This window comes from Phyllobates terribilis, unplaced genomic scaffold (genome assembly GCF_046119375.1).
Source record: "Phyllobates terribilis strain yellow unplaced genomic scaffold, ASM4611937v1 Scaffold_557__1_contigs__length_1098582, whole genome shotgun sequence".
Lineage (NCBI taxonomy): Eukaryota > Metazoa > Chordata > Amphibia > Anura > Dendrobatidae > Phyllobates > Phyllobates terribilis.
The window spans coordinates 183968-204583 of NW_027363317.1; the positions used below are offsets into that span (position 1 = coordinate 183968).

The 20616-nt window shown below is 46.4% G+C and overlaps 1 long non-coding RNA gene across 1 annotated transcript; it reads right to left on the bottom strand.

Annotated features, from left to right (window-relative positions):
• Nucleotides 1–218: 218 nt before the first annotated feature.
• Nucleotides 219–20245, bottom strand: LOC141233112 (uncharacterized). Its single transcript, XR_012299272.1, has 3 exons — nucleotides 20163–20245; nucleotides 18204–18347; nucleotides 219–1273 (listed from the first exon to the last, which is right to left on the bottom strand). It is a non-coding gene; the product is annotated as an uncharacterized lncRNA (long non-coding RNA).
• Nucleotides 20246–20616: the final 371 nt, after the last annotated feature.

A 20616-nucleotide genomic window follows, 5' to 3' on the forward strand; every position in this document is an offset into this window, starting at 1 on the left:
TATACTGTTTACTGTTTGGAGGGCCATTATATAGTATGGGGCAATTAAACTGTATGTAGACCCATTATCCTGCATGGAGGGCTGTGTGAGGGCCACAGTTGGGGGATTATACTGTGTTAGGGTCACCATACTTTACCTTAGGAATTGAGGTGGGGTACAGTTGAGTCATTATACTGTGCATGTGGAGGCTAATGTGTAGGAATTCACTGTGGGGGTATCATATTGTGTTTGGTGGGCACTTTTGTTGGCATTATACTTTATGGGGGCACTGAAAGAGGAATCTAAGACTTCAGCAGGAGGAAAATGACTATACAAAGGCTGAAAAGTTGTGAGATATGGTCTTCTGTGACGCTGACAATTATTTTTTTTTTGGGAGGGTGGACCCAATTAGAATTTCTGCTATGGGGCCCCATGATTTCTATGTACGCCCCTGGCTATTGCTAAAGCTCGGCTTTTTACCTGAGAACCATTGCAGACAGCTATTGGCTTGTCTACAGTAAACAGAGGAGAGAGACCGAGCATGCATGTCCAGCAGCACTAAGCACATTAACTGCGCCTGCACATTGATATACACTTTGAACACAAGAGGGTGCCATACTATATATTTAAATGAAGAAAATGACTGCATAATTGATGTTTATAACAACATGTAAATGCATATAACTCCTATTAACTATTTTTTTTCTAACATGAGATACCTACATAAGAGATATGAACACCTGTAGGGGAAAATGTAAATTTGCAACAAAGTATATATAAAGTAAAACACCTTTATAAATCAAATGTGTTTATCATATACATCACTGTATTATATAGAGTTTATAACAAAACGGGAAATTTTTAAAATGTTTTCATCCACCATTGAAGCTCGAGCAGGCATTAAAATATGTGTATCTGATACAATGACAGTAAGTGATGGTGGTACATATAATCCTTTACTTGTTCCATCAATAAACAGAGGTCCAATGAAATGTAAAACAGGGCCGAATGGAGTTTTCACTTTCCAGTATGAGCAAAAAGTGTCCCAGACCACAGAATATTTTTCATTGTTCGAGCTAAAAACCCATATATATTCTCCTTTTTGGAACCCAAATGACTTCGGGGAGAATCTGATGTAAATGCATGGTTAATTCTTTCCCATATCAACTTCATTGGCCAACATGCCTCATCAAATGCCGCCATCTGTACGAAATCCATCTCTGTATTGATTTCTGATGTCTTCTTTCTGTAATGTCTTCAGAAGTGTTAAATTGGTATTGATAATAAAGCATGTCTGGAATTAAAAAAAAAAAATTCATGATGAAAGACGCAATCCAGCTACTATACCCCTCACCAAGTTTATCACACTCTGCAATTCTTTTATATAAAATTTACTCAGTTTCCTGCAGTTAAGCCCCATCTTTGCTTCTCTTTAGCCTCGGATTTCACAAAGAAGTTTTTCTTGTATACTTTGCTATCAGTACCATGATGCATCAGCACAGCATCACATGAGCATCCACAGCCAGGATCATCTGAGCCTCTAGGAAGGACATGGTAATTATCCTCCACTCTGCATTCCCTAGATAGGTTAACATAAGTAAACAGTCAGAGCTGTTTAGTCATCATCAGTAGCTGTGATATGAACTCATGTGCCTGCTTTATGAGACTGTGCTGTAATGAAGATTGTTGCTGTAATATCCCTGAACTGCACTGGCCGTGCTTAAGATTAAATCCCACTGTTAAACTGTTGAAAAAGACTCTTGTCAGATGTGTCTGGTCAGCAACTGAATCTATCATGTGCCTGAGAGAAGCTGCAGCCTATGGTCATCCTGAGTAACAGTTCCTCCAGGATTCCAATGAATTTATGAAACCCGTCTCGCCCTATCTGAACCTAGCGGTGTGCGTGTAACATTGGTGGCCCATATGGGGAGGACTGAGCGGGGATTAATGTCTAGAGGGAGAAGAGGAAAAATGTCTGGAAAAATACAGCAGCACAGCACCTCAACTTAACTCTGCTACACCACTTAAAGGGGACCATCCCTAAAGAAAACTCACTAGCAGCAATGGATGTTGAAATACAAATAGACAGAATTAGTGAGCGGTTTCTTCAGTTAACCTGCGAAGAATTAAGAACAGTAGCATATAAAGATGTCAGAAGAACAGATTTCTAAAGCACACAACCGCAGGCAACTGTTAGCTGCCATTAATGCAAAAATGGATGAGCTGGGGGAGAAAGAAGCTGAAGACGTCATGGGGACATGCCTCCAGGAGCTAACACAGTTTCTAACCAGGTTGAAGTTGGAGGATGGAGGGACGGCACCAATTACCAAAAGCGGGAATCTCTGTCCGCAGACTGAACTACGGGAATTGAAAGAACAACTCAAAACCCTAACAACAGCCCTGCAGGAATCGACCAAAATCTCTTAACGGGTGACAGACTCAGACAGAACCTTTAACCTGCTCGGGTTAGATAAATCAGGAAGACAGTCCTCTCTAACACCACAAATCACCATAAGTAAAGAATTCAAGATCCTGGGAAAGATTGGAGAGTGTGAACAGAAAGAGAAACTGTCTTATATGAACTTGTTTCACCAGATTGATGCAGGCTTACAGAAAGGCTACCAGCCAGATGAAATCGTTGAGGGGGTGGTGAAGTGATCAGCCCAGGAATGAACCTCTGTAGTATGCTAGAAATGAAGAGTCAATTGACCTTGCAACAACTGAAGATGATTTTAAAAGGGCACTATAAAGAAGAGAGTACTTCAGAATTGTTCCACCGACTCATTAACCTCTCACAGAAAAATAATGAATCACCCCAAAGTTTCTTGTGCAGAGAAATTGAACTGAAGGATAGACTGTTGTTTGCATCCAGAGATGTAGAAGCGGACGAGAGGTTTGATGCTGGACTAGTCCAGAAGAAGTTCTTGAGATCATTGGGAACAGGGTTAATCAGTACATACATCAAGTCGCAGCTGAAACAGTACCTAGAAGATCCTGGCATTCTGGACAAAATCCTAATTGAACAAATGAATGAGGCAGCTAGTTTGGAGTCAGAGAGCGAACAAAAGATAAAGAAAGGCTCTGCTCCTAAATCAAAAAATATCACAGTAAAAGACAAATTCCTTACCAACACCAGGTCAGATTACATGGAGGGGGTGGCTGTGTAGTATTATACGTGCACACGCACACCGATGGAGCTTGCATATTTTTAATGTTTAATGTTAGGACTCGCAAGTATGGGGACCCTTGATGCTGGGTTGCGAGCTTGCGTATTTTGGTCAAAATATCGACCCTTACCTCATGTGGTGTATTTATCTTATACACTATTTTTCATCTTTTTTACACATTTTTGTGCAGGATGCAGCCAGGCCTCTTTAGTGTTGGCTGGGTAAATTGGGGCGTCTGTCCTGTGGGGGTGCACGTATATAGTGCTGGGCAGCCCCCCTGATCTAATAGTATGGGCGTCATCAATAGGCTGCAAGCCAGACACTGTGCATCACACATATCTGAGTGATTGGTGCCCTATGCAAACTCCATCGGTGTGCATGTATAATACTACACAGTCACCCCCTCCATGAATTGGTAGGTTAGTGAGTGGCTGTCTGCCTCAGTATTTTGCACATGTGCTGCCCCGGCCTTTATCATGGAGGCTTGCTGCATCCTGCAATGCCTTGGTAATCAGACCTGGTGTTGATAAGGCATTATCTTATACTGTGATGTTTTTTTAAATTAGCTTCTAAATCACCAAAATGAGTCAGCTGAGGTTGGAGACCCCCAGTGGCCAGTCTGAAGATAATCATGGAGACCCTCCAGTGCCACCTCCGAGAGGGAACCTTAAAGCACCAACAAAAGAGAGGACCGCCAGCGCTGACTGGGAAGAAGTAATAGGAGAACTGCGAGCTGAGTTGATTGAGATGAAAAAGTTGATTCATTCCAGAACAGAACCTGCATCCCTCAGACCCAGGAGTGGGTTCCAAAACAGAAGATACCCGGCTTGTGAAGCGTGCCGTTCATCAAATCAGAGTACGGTATGTGTACACTGACTAAGATGTGGTGAGGAAGGACATTATGCCAAGGAATGCCAATGGTCATGGTCTTTTGGGTTAAAAGACAGGAGGTTGCCAGAGAGGGGCGACTGGTAACCACGACACAGAGGAGGTCCCAGAAGCAAATCCAAATCTCACCAAACCCCAGAACGGCATATGAGCTAAAACAGCTGCGTCATTACTATCCCCAAGTGTGTTTCCGTCTACAACAGCTGCAAGAGAGACAGGGGCATCAGTTACTTAATGCCCAGTGTGGAGGTCAAATGATGAACTCCTGGGAGGAGGATTCCTCGGTCAGTAAAGATAGCATCATCGGCCTAATCAGCGAAAGATGCTTTATATAGTGCCAGCTAGATGGACTCCTGATAACAGCACTGTGGGACACAGGAGCCCAAGCGAGCCTTTTAAATGAAGAATGGAGAAGGCGCTACCTGCCACATACGTGCCTTCAAACTCTTAGGACCAGTGGAACTCCACGGCAAAGCAGTCAACCTGACCGAAGTCCCTTTCATAGGCTGGGTGGAAGTGACTTTCCAACTGAGGGCCACGAACAACAGCAACACCATTGAGCTTTTGGTACCTTTTCTCGTGACCAGTGATCAGAACGTGGAAGAGGATCCTATCCTGGGTTATAATGTAATCAGTGAGGTCATCATGAAACACAAGTCAGTGACGCTGGTGGTGGATGCAACTGTCACATTGCTTGCCATACCCAATGTCGTGGTGGAAAATGTGATTCATAGAGTAAAGAAAGCACAGAATACAATGAACCTAAAAGAAGTCAAGGTAGGCTGGCGCCCAAACATCATTCCTGCAAACCAAATGGTGGGGGTGAGGTGTGGAGTCCAGGTAGAACTGGTAAGAAAAGTTCAGAAAAGACTGTTCATGCCAAAAGACTCATCAGAACTTCCGGAAGGCCTAGTTCAAGGTGAGACTGTGCTTACCATTCCTACTGGTGGGTTTACTCGAGTGAAAGTACCGGTGATGAATACTACGAAACAAGGGATCCAAAGACTGTGTTGGGTCACATTGAAACCGTTAAAACTGTATATTCAGCCAGTGTGAGACCCGCCCACGGGTCTACCATGAATTCAGTCTCCCCACCAAGGAACAGGAGTTGACCAGGGGAGGAAATTGCACGACCCACCTCGGGGTCCTGGGATCCCCCAGTACCCCTAGAACACTTGTGTGCTGAAGATAGAGCGGTAGCAAAACAGATGCTGAGAGAAGAGTGTCATGCATTCTCCAAAGATGACTCTGATATAGGCGGTATCCCGTTGGTGCAGTTGGAAATCAATTTGAAAGACATGACCCCAGTAACCAGAAGTTACATGTCTGTGCCAAAACCATTACACCGTGAAGTGAAAGAGTATTTACAAGATCTAATCAACAGAGTTTGGGTCCAAAAGTAAAAGCCGTCTTATTCCTCTCCTATTCTTTGTGTTAGGAAGAAGGACGGTACGTTGAGACTCTGCTGTGATTACCGGGAACTAAACCGAAAGTCAGTACCTGATCAGCACCCGATACCACAGATTCAAGATATGCTGGATAACCTATCAGGAAGTACCTGGTTCTCTGTCCTCGATCAGGGTAAAGCATACCATCAAGGGTTTGTTGAAGAGTCCAGTAGACCTTTGACAGCATTCATCACACCATGCGGGATATACGAGTGGATCTGCATACCGTTTGGGCTCAGTTCAGCTCCAGAAAAATTCCAGAGGAGCATGGAGACATATTTAGAAGGATTGAGGGATAATATCTTCCAGCTGTACTTGGATGACAATGTGGTACACAGAAAAACTTTCTGGGAGCATGTTGAACACGTGAGGACCGTATTACAACGATATCAAGTCAACAATATGGAGTTAAGTTGACCCCCAAAGAAGTGTGAACTGTTCAAAAGGCAAGTCCGATTTCTAGGGAAAATTGTGTCCGGAGAAGAATATACCATAGACCCAGCAGAAATCGCTCTGGTACCGGCCTTAAAAGACAAGCGGCCCTCAACTGTCGGGGAGTTGAGGTAGATATTATTATTCCCCTCCTACTGTCGTACTTACGTTCGGAACTTCTCCAGGATTGCCGCCCCACTATACCTCCTCTTGGTGGGGGGGGGGCGACAGAGTCAACAACACCCACGGAGAAAAAGAAGAATGCGGGTAGAACTGGGCTTAAAAGAAGCAACGCCGTTTCATCCCAAAAGCCCATTCTCTGGACAGCAGACCACCAGGAGGTATTGGAAGAACTAGTAGACTACCTGGTAAAACCACCCATCTTGGGATATCCTGATTTCAACTTACCGTTTGTTCTTCATTGTGACGTTTCTCAAGTTGGACTGGGAGCTGCCCTGTATCAGCATCAAGATAGAAAATTGAGAGTCATCGGTTAAGGTTCTAGAACGTTGACAGACGCCGAGAAGAATTACCATCTACATTCCGGAAAATTGAAGTTCCTGGAGTTGAAATGGACTATCTGTGAACCATTTAGAGATTATCTCTACTACAGCAAAGAGTTTGAGGTATACACTGACAACAACCCTTTGACCTATGTCCTCACTACAGCCAAACTGAATGCAACAGGTCAGAGATGAGAGATGAGTCGCTGAACTAGCTGACTTCAATTTCAGCATCAAGTACAGGCCAGGAAAATGCAAGGCGGATGCTGACAGATTGTGGAAAATCCCACTAGAGCCTGATCAGTTCATGCAAGAAAGCTCAGAGGAAGTCAGTTTGGAAGCAATTGAGAGCACTGCCCAAGCAGTACAAGCTTATCAAAAGGACAACACACCATTGTGGTGTCCGTTGACGGTGGAAACCACCATAAAAGCGAGAGAACAAGATTACCCCCTGTCTATTCAACGACTACCAAAAGGAAAAATCCATAGAGCACAACGGGAAGATCAGATAAATGGTAGAATACTACTTTATGTGGACCAAAATTGGTTTCCAAGTAAATGGGAGAGAGATAATGAGTCACCAGCAGTATCTGTTTTAGTTAAAGAATGGATGAAGCTCTACCTCAGTGAAGACGGTATCCTGTATCGTAAAGGAGGTCAAAACCGGCAGTTGGTACTACCCAGAGTATTTCGTAGATTGGTCTTAAAAGAACTCCATGAAAACATGGGACACCTGGGAGTGGAAAGGACAACAAACTTGATCCGTGAACGTTTCTTCTGGCCGTACATGCAGTGAGATATTGAGAGATACGTGACCAGGGAGTGTGGGGGTCTGAAAGATAAACGTCCCAACACATCAACCCGGGCACCTATGGGCAACATCCAAACTACGTATCCGTTTGAGATGGTCTCAATAGACTTTCTACATCTCGAGACGTGCAAGGGTGGTGACGAATACATCTTGGTGGTGATGGACCATTTTACTTGATTTGCTCAAGCATATGTCACCACCAATAAAGCGGGTCGAACAGCAGCAGAGAAGATCTTCAATGATTTTGCTTTGAGGTTTGGGTTCCCTACGAGGTTACACCATGACCAAGGAAGAGAATTTGAGAACCAGATCTTTGCCAAGATAGGAAAGTACTGTAGGATTCAGAGATCCCACATAATGCCCTATCACCCAGAGGGTAATGGACAAGTGAAACGTTTTAGTAGGACATTATTGTCGATGTTGCGCACTTTAACAGCTGACGAGAAGAAAGACTGGAAGAGTTCTCTGTCAAAAGTGGTACATGCCTATAACTGTACAAAGAGCAATGCAATGGGTTACTCACCCTTCTTTCTATTGTACGGTCAATCGCCAAGACTGTCAATCGACATCATGTTCGATACTCCAGTATCAGAGACTTACAGAACATATCCAGAGTTTGTTCGGAAATGGAAGGAACGGATGGCAGAGGGATACAACATAGCGTCCAAAGTGGTTACGCAAGGACAGAGCAAGAGCAAGGAGTACTATGACTGAAAATGTTATGGAGCAGAATTGGCACTGGGAAGCCGTGTGCTAGTCAAGAACAAAAGGCGGTCCGGGAAAACTTTGTTTGTACTGGGAAGACAAGGTGTATGTGGTCGTAAGGAGGAAAGCCGATGACAGTCCAGTGTATGAAATCCGATTGGAAACCAGAATAGTCCATCGGAATTTACTACTACCCTGTGATTATCTCCCACCACAACAAAACTTTCCAGAAGTAGAACAACATCGTCCGAGATCGACTAAGGGACCACCACAGACTGAAGCTCCGAAGATGGATAGTGATCTTGAAAGTTCACATGAAGAAGAACACACCGTTGTATTTCTCGGACCGGCAAGGAGAGGGATGTACCATCCTCAGGAGAGTGAAGTAAGTCCCCAGGCTCCAGAGTTTGTACCAAGGAGTACAGATATAGTCCAATTCAGATTTGATGATCTAACACCGTTCACTGAAGAGACCGATCGACACTTAGGAGTAGCAGAATTACCAGACCAGGTGGAAACGAACGATTCAAGAGAAGTACAGTAACTTACAGAGGCAGTTCCAAGATCATTTGAGGAAGTTCGAGAAATGAGTGTGGCAGAAGAAACTCCTGCAACCGAGGAACCCGTGGTATCTGAGGAACAACCTACCAGGAGGATGTCGACTCGAGAAGTGAGGAGGCCTGTGATGCTGACATATGAGACACTCGGTGAACCGAGTCAAGTGCCAAGGACTGTCCATTGGAAACAGGTATTTCTGCCTACGGACCAGGTAAGCTCACTTGAGTGGTATTCACCACCGAGAGACATTATGGACAATGTTACCTGGTGGAAAGACTTGTTTTGGCCTAGTGAGAGAGAGAGCTGGTTGAAGACGTATGAAAACCTCCAGCGGAAGAGATGCTGATTGTTTTAATTGTGTATTTCTTTCAGGAGTTCTACAAGCAAAAGGTCGTAAGAACAGGTTGTTATTGATGTTTGTAAATTTTATGCCAATATGACAATGCCAATTTGTATATAAAGTTATTCAACTTTTAGCACTGTCTCAGAATTGGTCAGCTTGACCAATTAAAACGAATATCGAGAACGACATTAAAAAAGAAGGGAAAGTGTGACATGCAGAAATAGTGCTGTTGCTTCAAAAGGATCCAGCAACTATAAGAGTTAACACAGTCACAAGAGACAGGGAGTGGTTAGCAGAGCCCCAGGGGGATTGTGGGGAACTTGTTTACTATTCTGGCTGCAGCCAAAGGGAGAAGTGGTATGTGATCTGTATCTCACAGAAGTGCAGGAAAGAGAACAGGATTCAAGTCTAGGGTGAAACTCAACACAGGTCAGATACCTTGCACTGTTAGTTCAGGAAATCTACCATCGGGCAGGAAGATAAGGAATGGAAGGAATTGTGTCACAGAGATCATCTTCCTCATCAAACCCTCCCCCCTCCATCTCCATGCAGAATAAAGAATGTTGTGTACTAGTGAGTCCTTGTGAAGGAAAAGCCTGCTGTTTACGTATAGAAGTGTGCTGCCAAGAGATCTAATTTGTGCTGAATTATGCTACTGAAGAGACTGAGGTTCCTGTGCCTGCTTTATGAGACTGTGCTGTAATGAAGATTGTTGCTGTAATATCCCTGAACTGCACTGGCCATGCTTCAGATTAAATTCCACTGTTAAACTGTTGAACAAGACTCTTGTCAGATGTGTCTGGTCAGCAACTGAATCTATCATGTGCCTGAGAGAAGCTGCAGCCTATGGTTGCCCTGAGTAACGGTTCCCCCAAGATTCCAATGAATTTATGAAACCCGTCTCGCCCTATTTGAACCTAGTGTCGTGCGTGTAACAAAAGCCTAGTTTTGTTGGTTGGCTCTGTCAGGCACTGTAGTAAGGGCACTAGCAGCAGCTATCTCAGTCATAGCAAATTTAAAGATGTGAATAATGTGTGGGAGCATTGAGCTCAGGACCTTTTTCATACTGACTCCGGGATAGTGATGATTTTGTAAAGGTGTCAGTTGTGTCAGCCAGACCTGGAGATTATCTGTGAACGAATGCATGGTCAGCAAGGCTACAGCATGTTAGAGAGGTGGTAGCTAGAGAGAGCCCCCTTAGGCTGCGTGCCCACGATGCCCACAATGTTTTTTAAGCACTTCCGTAGCAGCAATTCCGCCGTGGAAACGCTTAAAAAACGCTTGGTAGAAGGTCTGCAATGTTCCCCAATGATAATCCGCATTTGCTGAGCACATGCTGGGAAATTTCCGCTGCAGATTATCATTGCGGAAAAATCCGCAGCACTACCATTAATTTTGCGGAATCGCGGCGTTTTAGCCACCATTGACTTGTATTGGACCGCATAACATCCGCATGACTACATGTGCACATGCGGATATTATGCGGTTCAATGCGCAGATGGTACCTGTGTCTGGAGAAGAGGAGACTCCCTTTCAGTCCCGGGTACCATACTACCTGTAGTTGAAAAAGAATTAAAATAAAAAATAAACATATACTCACCTTCTGATGGCCCCCGGTCTCCTTCTCCGGTGTCTTCGGCTGCTCGCGGTGGTAAAAGGACCTTCCATGATGTCATTTAGTCATGTGACCTGTCACATGACTAAATGACGTCATGGAAGGTCCTTTTACACCACCGCGAGCCGCTGAAGACACCGGACGCAACGGAGAAGGAGATCAGGGGCCAGGTGAGTATATGTTTTTTTTTTATTTTTCACCATTTGTATTCTTTTTTTTACTATTGATGCTGCATTTGCAGTATCGTAACTTGGTCACACTATATAAATCCATGCCGTTTGCATGGATTTATAGTGTGACCAAGTTGTCAAGCACTTTTCCAAGTGATGCTAAAATCGCTTAGAAAAGTGCTTCACAACTCGCATGCGAAATCGCATGTTAAAAAAGCTTCACTTACGCTTCTACCTGGCAGAAAAAACGCATGTAAAATCCGCATGCGTTTTTTCTGCCAGAGAGATGCAGAAACGCTCAGGAAAAATCCACAGCATTTCTGCATCATGGGCACATAGCCTTACACTGTTTCACAAGAGTGCAACTAGGGTGCAGTGGTCACAGCGAAACACATGAGCCATGTGGCCCTATATCAGGAAGGTGGAGGTGATGTTATCAGTGTGGGATGATGTTGACAACAGACGCATGCTCAGTAGAGGAGGAACTAGCCCAGACCCTGAAAAGGACATCACTGACGGCTCTTAATTCAGGGAAAGGACAGGCGCTACTGCAATGACGGCAGCCTCTGCTCCCTGATGATGGTTTGTTTGTAAATCCCAGTATGCACTTGGGGTTCTCAAACGAAGCAACGTGAAACAGGAAGAAGATAAAAAAAAAAATAAAAAAAAGGAGTCAGATAGTCTAGTGAACAATAGGGATTTTTTAAGTAATGTATATTAGAAAAGAGATTAGGTAATGACATTAACCCCTTCACGACCTATGACGTTAATGTACTTCAAAGGTCATGTCCCTGACTTTAATGCAGGCTCATATGCCGAGCTCGGATTTTTCACAGCAGATAATGGCTGATTTAAGCCCAGATTTGGTTGGTCAAGACCCAAACCCCAGTCTTCACCAGTCAAGATGCCGCAGGTCAAGCACCGAAGATCAGACGGTGGTCATTGGATGAAGCAGGACGTCTGCCGTGCTGACGAGAAGACCCAAGTGAACCAGGCCTTTAATTCAAGCGTAGACGAACGGTACGCTCTGCACTTCAGAAACGAACGAGGGTGGCCAGTGTGAAGAACCCACTAAGTGACTCACATATGAGGCACTTGTGGCTTAGCGGAAAGTACCGGTGTCCCCCGTTAGTGCCAGTATAACAATCAAAGGCGCTTGAAGCGCATATTACAGCTACAAGCCTGGCGCTGGCAGTGACGCTCTTTGAGCTAAAGACATTAATAGTCGTTTAACTGTGAAATGAGACTGCACGCAGATAGAACATAGAGTAAGATATTGCATTTATTACACTGCTTTTATTGTCATTACTGCTAAGATTGTGTTAGTTGTCTCCATATACCTGCATCACCATGTGTTCCTATAGTTAAACGTTCTTTCTGTGGTAGGAAAATAAATAGCTTTGGTTAACTATCCCTGCATCCTCACTATCTGCATCATTACATCTAGATCATTTCACCCGATAAATGAGCATTTAGCTTGTTTATTGTGTGTGATTGGCTGCCTCTTTAGAAGGGACTGAAAGCTGTATTTTAGGTGTAAATGCAGCTTTCAGTCCCCCATACATAAGTCTAAAGTCGGTCGACGCATTCATATCAATAAGTATGCCTTACACTCTAATATGTGTGGTGCCCCTGAGGGTTCAGTCGCCACAGAGGTACTGCATCTCACCCAGAGGTGTGGTATCTCACTCTCAGGTAAGGAAGGAGTACAGCCCGGGACCCTAACACCTGCATCCAACACATCCACTTCAGTAGGGCAGGGCGAGATTGCTCCTACGGGAGTGCACAGTCCCTGGCTGGAGTGGTGGGGAACCTAGCGAGGGGGAACCATGTAGTGGGTGTGAGTGGAGGACGTAGATCAGGGGAGCACTGGTGAGGGAGTGATATAAAAGAGGGAACCATCTTAGAAAGACAAGCCAGTCAGAGGAGGAGAGTGTGTGGAGCAGAGGCTCTGCAGGAGCTCTGCTTCGGAGGCGGGCCTAGTGAGAGGCCCAGGACTGAGAGAGGAGAGGGAGCAGGAGAAAGGCTCCAGGAACAGAAGGGATCCCAGGGGTACGGGCAGTGCTGGAGGCCACCCGTACGCCCGAATCTGCCAGGCGGTGGAGGGATCGAGCCGCAGAGGGGACCGACCCCTAAACTAGTGGAGAACTACAAGGCTCAGCTAGGGACCGGAGGCTGCTGTACTTGCAAGGTGCAGTGGCCACATCCGCAACTATGTCGCCGAAAAGGTGGCCACAGAGGGTCCAGGGGACAGCAGGTCGCCCGACAAGACCCGAGGCTACCGGATTGGGACACTGGTTGCGAGGCACAGGGCAGGAGGGCGAGAGCCAGCGCAGGAAGACGACTGAGGAAGGCACATAGAAAGGGGTCCTGTCAGACACTCTTGAATCACCTGAGGGATTGCTGAACCCCTGCCTGGTGAACGCAGCACGATGTGGGAGGTTGTAGTCCGGACCCTGTAACCGGAGGAACTTATCAACTGTAAGTAAACTCGGAAGACTGCACCCCACTGTCTCTGTGATTATTGCTGCGCCATCAACCCCTGCACTACAACGCCCAGCATAACCTATAACATCTACACTGCCCTGGAGCTGAGTTCTACCTGTGGAGAGCTACACCATCCCTGCTGCACTCACATCAGCTCCAGAGGACCTGCTCCGCAGCAGCGGCTCCCTTAGCCGCATACCACAGGTGGCGTCACGTACTTTATACAATCACTATAAATCCCCAATCAATAACCCTTTTTATTGACCGCCCTGGGTCACGGACCGGGTCACTGCCACTGTAACATCCCCCAGCATCTACCAGCCCGGCACCGGGTACCCCACGGCCCAGTGGGAGCGTCATATGTATGTGTGGCGCCCCTGCGGGTTCAGTCGCCACAGAGGTACTGCATCTCACCCAGAGGTGTGGTATCTCACTCTCAGGTAAGGAAGGAGTACAGCCCGGAATCCTAACACCTGCATTCAACACTACACTACTACAGACCAGCAGGAGGGGCAAAATGCGCTGCTCCTCTGCTGAGCCCTGTCCCTGGCTGGAGTTGGGGGAACCAAAGTAGGGGGAACCATGTAGTGGGTGTGGGTAGAGGAAGCAGTTCAGGGGAGCACAGTAAGGAGCAATATGAAAGAGAGGGTGGAACATTCTAGAGTGAGTGAAGTTCTGAGGGGGTTGAGTCAGAGAGAGAGTCAGAGCAGGAGCTCTGCTCAGGAGGAGGGCCTAGTGAGGAGGCCCAGGAGAAGGAGAAGAGGAAGGAACGGGAGCAGAGGGAAGGCTCCAGGAGTGAAGAAAGGATCCCAGGGGTATGAGCAGTGCTGGAGGCCACCCGTACACCCAAATCTACCAGGCGGTGGAGAGAGCGGGTCGCAGAGGGGACCGGCCCCTAACTAGTGAGAATTGCAATATTCAACTAGGTAACCGGAGGGTGCAGCATTTCAAGTGCTGCAGCCAAAAGCCACATCTATTTCACCGAAAAGGTGGCCATAGAGGACCCAGGGGACAGAGAAAACGTCACCCGACAAGGTCCGCGGTCACTGGATTGCGACACTGGGTGTGAGGTGTAGGAAGACAGCCAGAAGGAACACACAGAAGGGGGTCCTGTTATGTACTCAGGAGGTACCTGAGGGTTTGCTGTACCCCTCCCTGAGTAAGCACAGGACAACGTGGGAAGTTATGATTTGCAGTTGTAACCAGGAGCAAAGTGAGAACTGTGAGTAAATCCGGAAGACGGCACCCCACTGTCTCTGCGACTTATTACTGCGCCATCATTCCCTGCACTACACTTCACAGCAAAAGTGTTTAGGGGTGATAAAGTAAGAATTTTTTTGTTTGTCAGTTAAACTCATTGATGGTGATGTGTGTCGGGGCTCTTTAAATCACTGTAAGCAATAGCAGACACTTGTGCTAATTAGTTTGGCAGGTGTGTCCAATGAAAGGCAAGACTACTTAAGAAGGCTGTCCCACATTATTAAGCAGCCTACATTTTCTGCCAAAATGGGAAAGAAAAAGGATGTGTCGGCTGCTGAGAAGCAACAAATTGTGGAGCGTTTAGGTCAAGGCATGACTACAATCAACATTGCCAAGACACTTCATCGTGATCATCTCACAATCAAGAAGTATGTAGCTGATTCACAGTACACACGTGTGCGTGCTGATAAGGGAAAATTGAGGACTTTCCTACAGGCAATTACGTCAGGTTAAAAGAGCAGTGGCAAAAAAGCCTTGTCATAGCAGCAGACAAGTTTTTGAAGCAGCTGGTGCCTCCAACGTCCCCCGAACAACAAGATGCAGGGTCCTTCAGAGGTTTGCAGCTGTGCGTAAGCCAACCTGTCGACCTCCTCTATCCACTGCACACAAGCAGAAACGGCTCCAGTGGGCCAAACAATATATGAAGACTGACTTCAAAACTGTTTTGTTCACCGATGAGTGCTGTGCAACGCTCAACGGTCCAGATGGATGGAGTGGAGGAGGAGGATGGCTGGTTGATGGACACCCCATGCAAATACGGCTATGGCGCCAACAAGGAGGAGGTGGAGTAATGTTTTGCGCGGGAATCATGGGAAGAGAGATTGTCGGCCCCTTTAGGATCCCTGAAGGGGTAAAGATGAACTCCATAATGTATGTTGAGTTTCTCAAACAGCATTTCCTGCCATGGTTCAAGAAGAAGAACCGTGCATTCCGCAGCAAGATCATTTTCATGCATGATAATGCCCCGTCTCATGCTGCACATAACACATCTGCATCTCTGGCTGCTATGGGCATAAAAGGGGACAAACTTATGGTGTGGCCCCCATGCTCCCCTGACCTCAACCCCATTGAGAACCTCTGGAGCATCATCAAAAGGAGTGTCTATGATGGCGGGAGGCAGTTCACATCTAAGCAACAGCTCTGGGAGGGTATTCTGTCCTCATACAAAACAATTGAAGCAGAAACCAGCCAAAACCTGACAAATTCAATGGACGAGAGAGTTCAAAAGCTCCTTTCGAACAAGGGGTCCTATGTGCAAATGTAACATCACCTAGAATAAAGTTTTGAGTTGAAAACTGTTTGATTTCAGTTTGTAATAACCTGCTAATGCTTATAATTTCAAAAATGACCATTTTTTTGTTCTTTATTAAAATGAAAAGGTTGAAAACGCTGCTGTGCATAATAATTTGGAACATGCATTTTGAGTGCAGTTTGAGTGTTTTATTTTTTTTTAAATATACTGTTATCATAGGCAGTTTGTACAAAAACCTTTCAATTGTACTCTAATAGTTATTTGACTGGAAAATTACAATGACTGCAATTCATATAGGTAATTTGGGAAAATCTGAGAAAATATTATTTGCATAATAATTTGGAACACAGTGTACAACATCACCATTTCCTACCCTGGAGCTAAGCTCTGCCTGTGGAGAGCTGAACCAACTCTGCTGCACTAACATCAGCTCCAGAGGACCTGCTCCGCAGCGGCGGCTCCCTTTAGCCACATACCACAGGTGGCGTCACGAACATTATATAAAAACTATAAATCCCCTGTAAATATCCCCTTTTATTGACCACCCTGGGTCACGGACCAGGTCACCGCCACTATGACATCTCCCCTAGCAACGACCAGCCCGGCACCAAGTACCCCAGGGCCCATGTGGCGCGTCATATTGGCGCGCCAATCAACTGGTCAGGGAAGATATTATTTGGGCATATACAATTTTGGACTGCCGATCACTTCATTCTCTCTGAGATAAGCTGCTGACAGAGATGTTTGTCAGTTTCTCTCATAGAGAACACAGGAGCACTCGGCCAAGTGAGCGCTTCCGTGTATGGGAGAGACGGCCAAGATGGTTGTCGGCCAAATGATCAACTGAAGCATCATTTGGCCAACAATTCGGTCACAGTTATCAGATTCTAAATAATATTATCAGTAGGTCACACCAAAGGCTAAGCCTGTCCTGTTAACCCTTTCATGACATGCGCCGTACATATACGGCGCATGACGTGTCTTCGCCTTAGATGCAGGCTCCGACGATGAGCCCGCACCTTTCCGGGGACTTGACAGCGGATCTGATCAGCTGTCATGTGCTCCTAACAGCCGTGGGTGGAATCGCGATTCTCTCGTGATTATTAACATGTTAAATGCCGCTGTCAATCTCTGACAGCGGCATTTAAGACGGCTCCGCTGGAAGAGCGTCACAAGACCCGCCCATCGGCGCCCATGTCACATGACTGCGCATCGTCGATGGGTTGGCATGACAACCCGGTGTCTGCAGGAGACCCCTACAGTTGTCATTGCAGGGATGCAAGTGAACATTTTTGCTACATACAGCGCTATGTGTAGCACAGGCGATCGGATGATTGCAGCTTCTAGTCTCCCCAAGGTTTACCCCAAAATGGTATCAATAAAAACATCAGCTCGGTGAGCAAAAAATAAGCCCTCACCCAGCCCCAGAAGCCGAAAAATGGAGACGCTACGGGTCTCAGAAAATGGTGACTTTTTTTTTTTTTTTTAACAAACTTTAGATTTTTTTACCATTTAAATAAAAAAAAAAAAACTATACATGTTTAGTATCTACAAACTCATAATGACCTGGAGAATCATAAAGGCAGGTCAGTTTCAGCATTTAGTGAGCATGGTAAAAGAAAAACCCAGAAAACAACTGTGGAATTTAATTTTTTTTGCAATTTCACCACACTTGGAATTTTTTCCTGTTTTCCAGTACAACCAATGGTGTCGTTCAAAAGTACAACTTGTCCCGCAAAAACAAGCCCTTACACGGCCATATTGACAGAAAATGTAAAAAGTTATGGCTCTGGTAAGAAGAGGAGTAAAAAACAAAAGTGCAAAAACAGAAAAGGGTCGCACCATGAAGGGGTTAAATAGGGAATATGACCTATTTATTCTACCTATTTCTCTACTCCCACATGGGTGACTAGCCGTCTTTGCCTCTCCTGAATTCCTACGCTGGCTAAGTGATAGCAATATGCCAATTTGACCATGATACTTGATTTCTCCCCAATATGATGACAAAATAGATGTCACATCTACAATCCAGGGGAGTAACTATAGGTGCAGGGGTTGCAATAGCACGCGGGCCCTGGAGCCGAGGGGCCTCAAAGGTCCCTTTGGCCCATGTGAAAAGACCATTACTATTGAAGATTTGCAATAACTAGGGGCCCCGTTGGAGCTTTTGCATCAGGGCCCATGAGCTTCAAGTTATGCCACAGCGAGAATCATTCTGACCCATGTTCACAACACATTCAAAGCCATGTAAATCTGCAATAACATATCCAGCAAATAATCATTATCACACAATAAGTGCAACATAACACATGCAATATCTCCCATGGGGAAAAGAACAACGGCCCCTGCAGCCTAAAAAATCCCTAGTATGTAATATACAGTGAGCCCCAAGTATAACAATGTGTGCAGAAAATAAGAAGAGCAATAGTTTGTAGATATAATGGAAGTAGGAAGCGTAATACTAATTATGAACCTATCCTAGTGATGCAGTTAGTATTATTTAGACGATATGAATCATGACGAGGGTTTATATAAATTGGGCAAAAAATAAACATTTAAGTCTCTTCTACATGTTTGATGCCTACCTGCTATATCATTTCTTCAGTGTCTGCTGCTTTTGACCTTTGATTTCTTAGGAAAAACTTATGGTCAGTGACCTCCTGTGTAATCAGTGGCTCCGTCCCTCCTTTCAGTACTGCAGCTCTGTGAACTCGGATTGGAACAGAGCCCTAAAAGATACAGTTACCAGAGTTCATAAATCCATACCCAAACCAGACTCTCTCTTAAAGAAGTTGTCCACTACTTGGACAACTCCTTCACCCCCACGCTTGGCCCCAATAAAATAAAAAAGCTTATACTCACCTATACTCAGGCGTTTTAATTTTATTATGGCCAAACATTTAGATCAAGAAGGGGTTGTCCAACAACCCCTTTAATGCAGACTCCTGACCACAATCCTCTGTAATACAAACCCCAGACTTCCTTTTGAAATAATGCCTAATCAGACTCCCCTCATGCTGTGGCACCCTGCTGTTCACAGGTACCACAGGACCCAGGGTGCATGGATGGACTTCTCCACAAGAGGCCCTCATTACATACAAACACCTCCACCCTTCCACCTCACACCACCAGAGGGAGCCTGTTAGGGATATATATATGGAGGGTGGAGCCAGGCAGCTCAGTCAGTGAGAAGTTCAGTCAGAGTCAGAGAGCGTGCTGACGCTGAGAGCAGCGAAGACGCAGCGCGTCTGCTGCTAAGTTCTGAGGGCCCCGAGTGTGGCCGACGGCAGAGAGGAGAAAGGAGAGAGGAGTTGAGGGGGCAGAGGAGCTTCATAGGCTCACCCCGATATACAAACCGGACACCAGGTCCGCGCCTACAGGGTCCCTTTATACCCAGTAGGGTTCACCGGCATTCCAGGACTACAAGTCCCTCGACGACCTGAAGCTAGACCCATTACAGGATCAGGTACCACGAAGGCCCCAGCTTTACCAGGGATAGTGGTTGCCAGCAGAAGGTCCTACTACCGAGCGACAGGTGAAGGAACAACACGACACATAAGCTAGGCCCAGTTGCAGGCTGGCCAGGAGCATACAGAGAGGCAGACACGGACCAGGAGGCCTTATACCCACTCACTGGGGAGAAGTTCTGAAGTGCACCCATCCTACTGAGTACCCTGGACCGTACCTGACATCCGCACCAGTAAAGGTATTGAAGCGAATCCCCTGACTCTGTCAGTTACTTCTGCTGCGCCATCCGCCTGCACTACAAGTCCCAGCATCACCACCATCAAACTCCACACGGCCCCGGGGGCCGCTCCACCTCAGCTGCCATCCCATCACCCCCCGGAGGTCTGCAGCAGCGCTGGTAATCCTTACCAGGTACCACAGGTGGCGTCACAAACTATTTATTATATTTTTCCTATCCAAGTTACAAATCCCCCTTTTTGGTTGACCACTCTGGGCCACGGACCGGGCCAGCCACCGTGATATCCCCCACCAGCATCCACAGGCCCGGATGCCGAGTACCCCATTGCCCCGGGGGCGCGTCAATGCCTCATTCAGACGACAGTGTTTCACGTACGGGTTATATCCGCGGTGTTCACCCACCCATTATAATCTATGGATCAGATCACATAGCCTTGTTGTTTTCCAGACTGTGTGTGTGTGAGACCCGCAGCAAATTTTAACCATTTTTGAGCCATTAAAGATAAATCTTTTTATTCAAAAACTGTTAAGAAATGTTTCATGATAAATTCCACCAATTCTATTTTTACCACAGACAGGGAACTCCAAGCAATCCAGGCATTAGAAAATCTCTTGCTGGGGCAGGCGAAGTATACAAGGGTAAGTTTCCCTCTACCATTAGTAAGGAAGGCCAGGGAGCCCCATAGGGCGTATAGGCCACATGACAAGATAGGAGGGTGGGAGTGAAGGAGTTAAAATTTTGAATAAGGGATTAGGAGTAGTGTGGGGAGTTTTGATTGGAGGGGAAGAGGTGGGGGGAGGAGCAAGAGATGATATAAGGAAGGGCAGGGGTCAGTTACCTCCTCTTGCTTCCTGGATCGCAGCTGAAGCAGACCAGACCCTGCAGTGGAGCCATGGCAGATCTTGTGGCCTTGCTGGACCTAGCGCGGCCTGTCTCAGCAATCCATGGGGCAGACTTGGTGCAGCAGCAGCTGCGGGTGACCTGTGCACAGTCGTCGGCTGCAGAAGAAGCTTCAGGGAGGCCTGCAGCGGTCACGGCCGCCGGAGCGTTACTCACCAGCAGGTGAGGTTCGGAGCAGGAGAAGCTCCAGGAGCCCCCTCGGGGACCTCTGCAGCCAGGGGAGCAGCGCGTGCCTGAGGCTCCTTCTCCGATCCCCAGGAGGAATCCTCGCCGGAGCCGCAGCCTACCAGAAGTGGGCGTGCCTGCGCTGCGGCCCTCTTCCGGTTTGCGGCCTAAAAGGCCCCCGAGCAGCGCGGCGGTGACCCCCGGTGACAAGCCAGCCGTGGGTTATA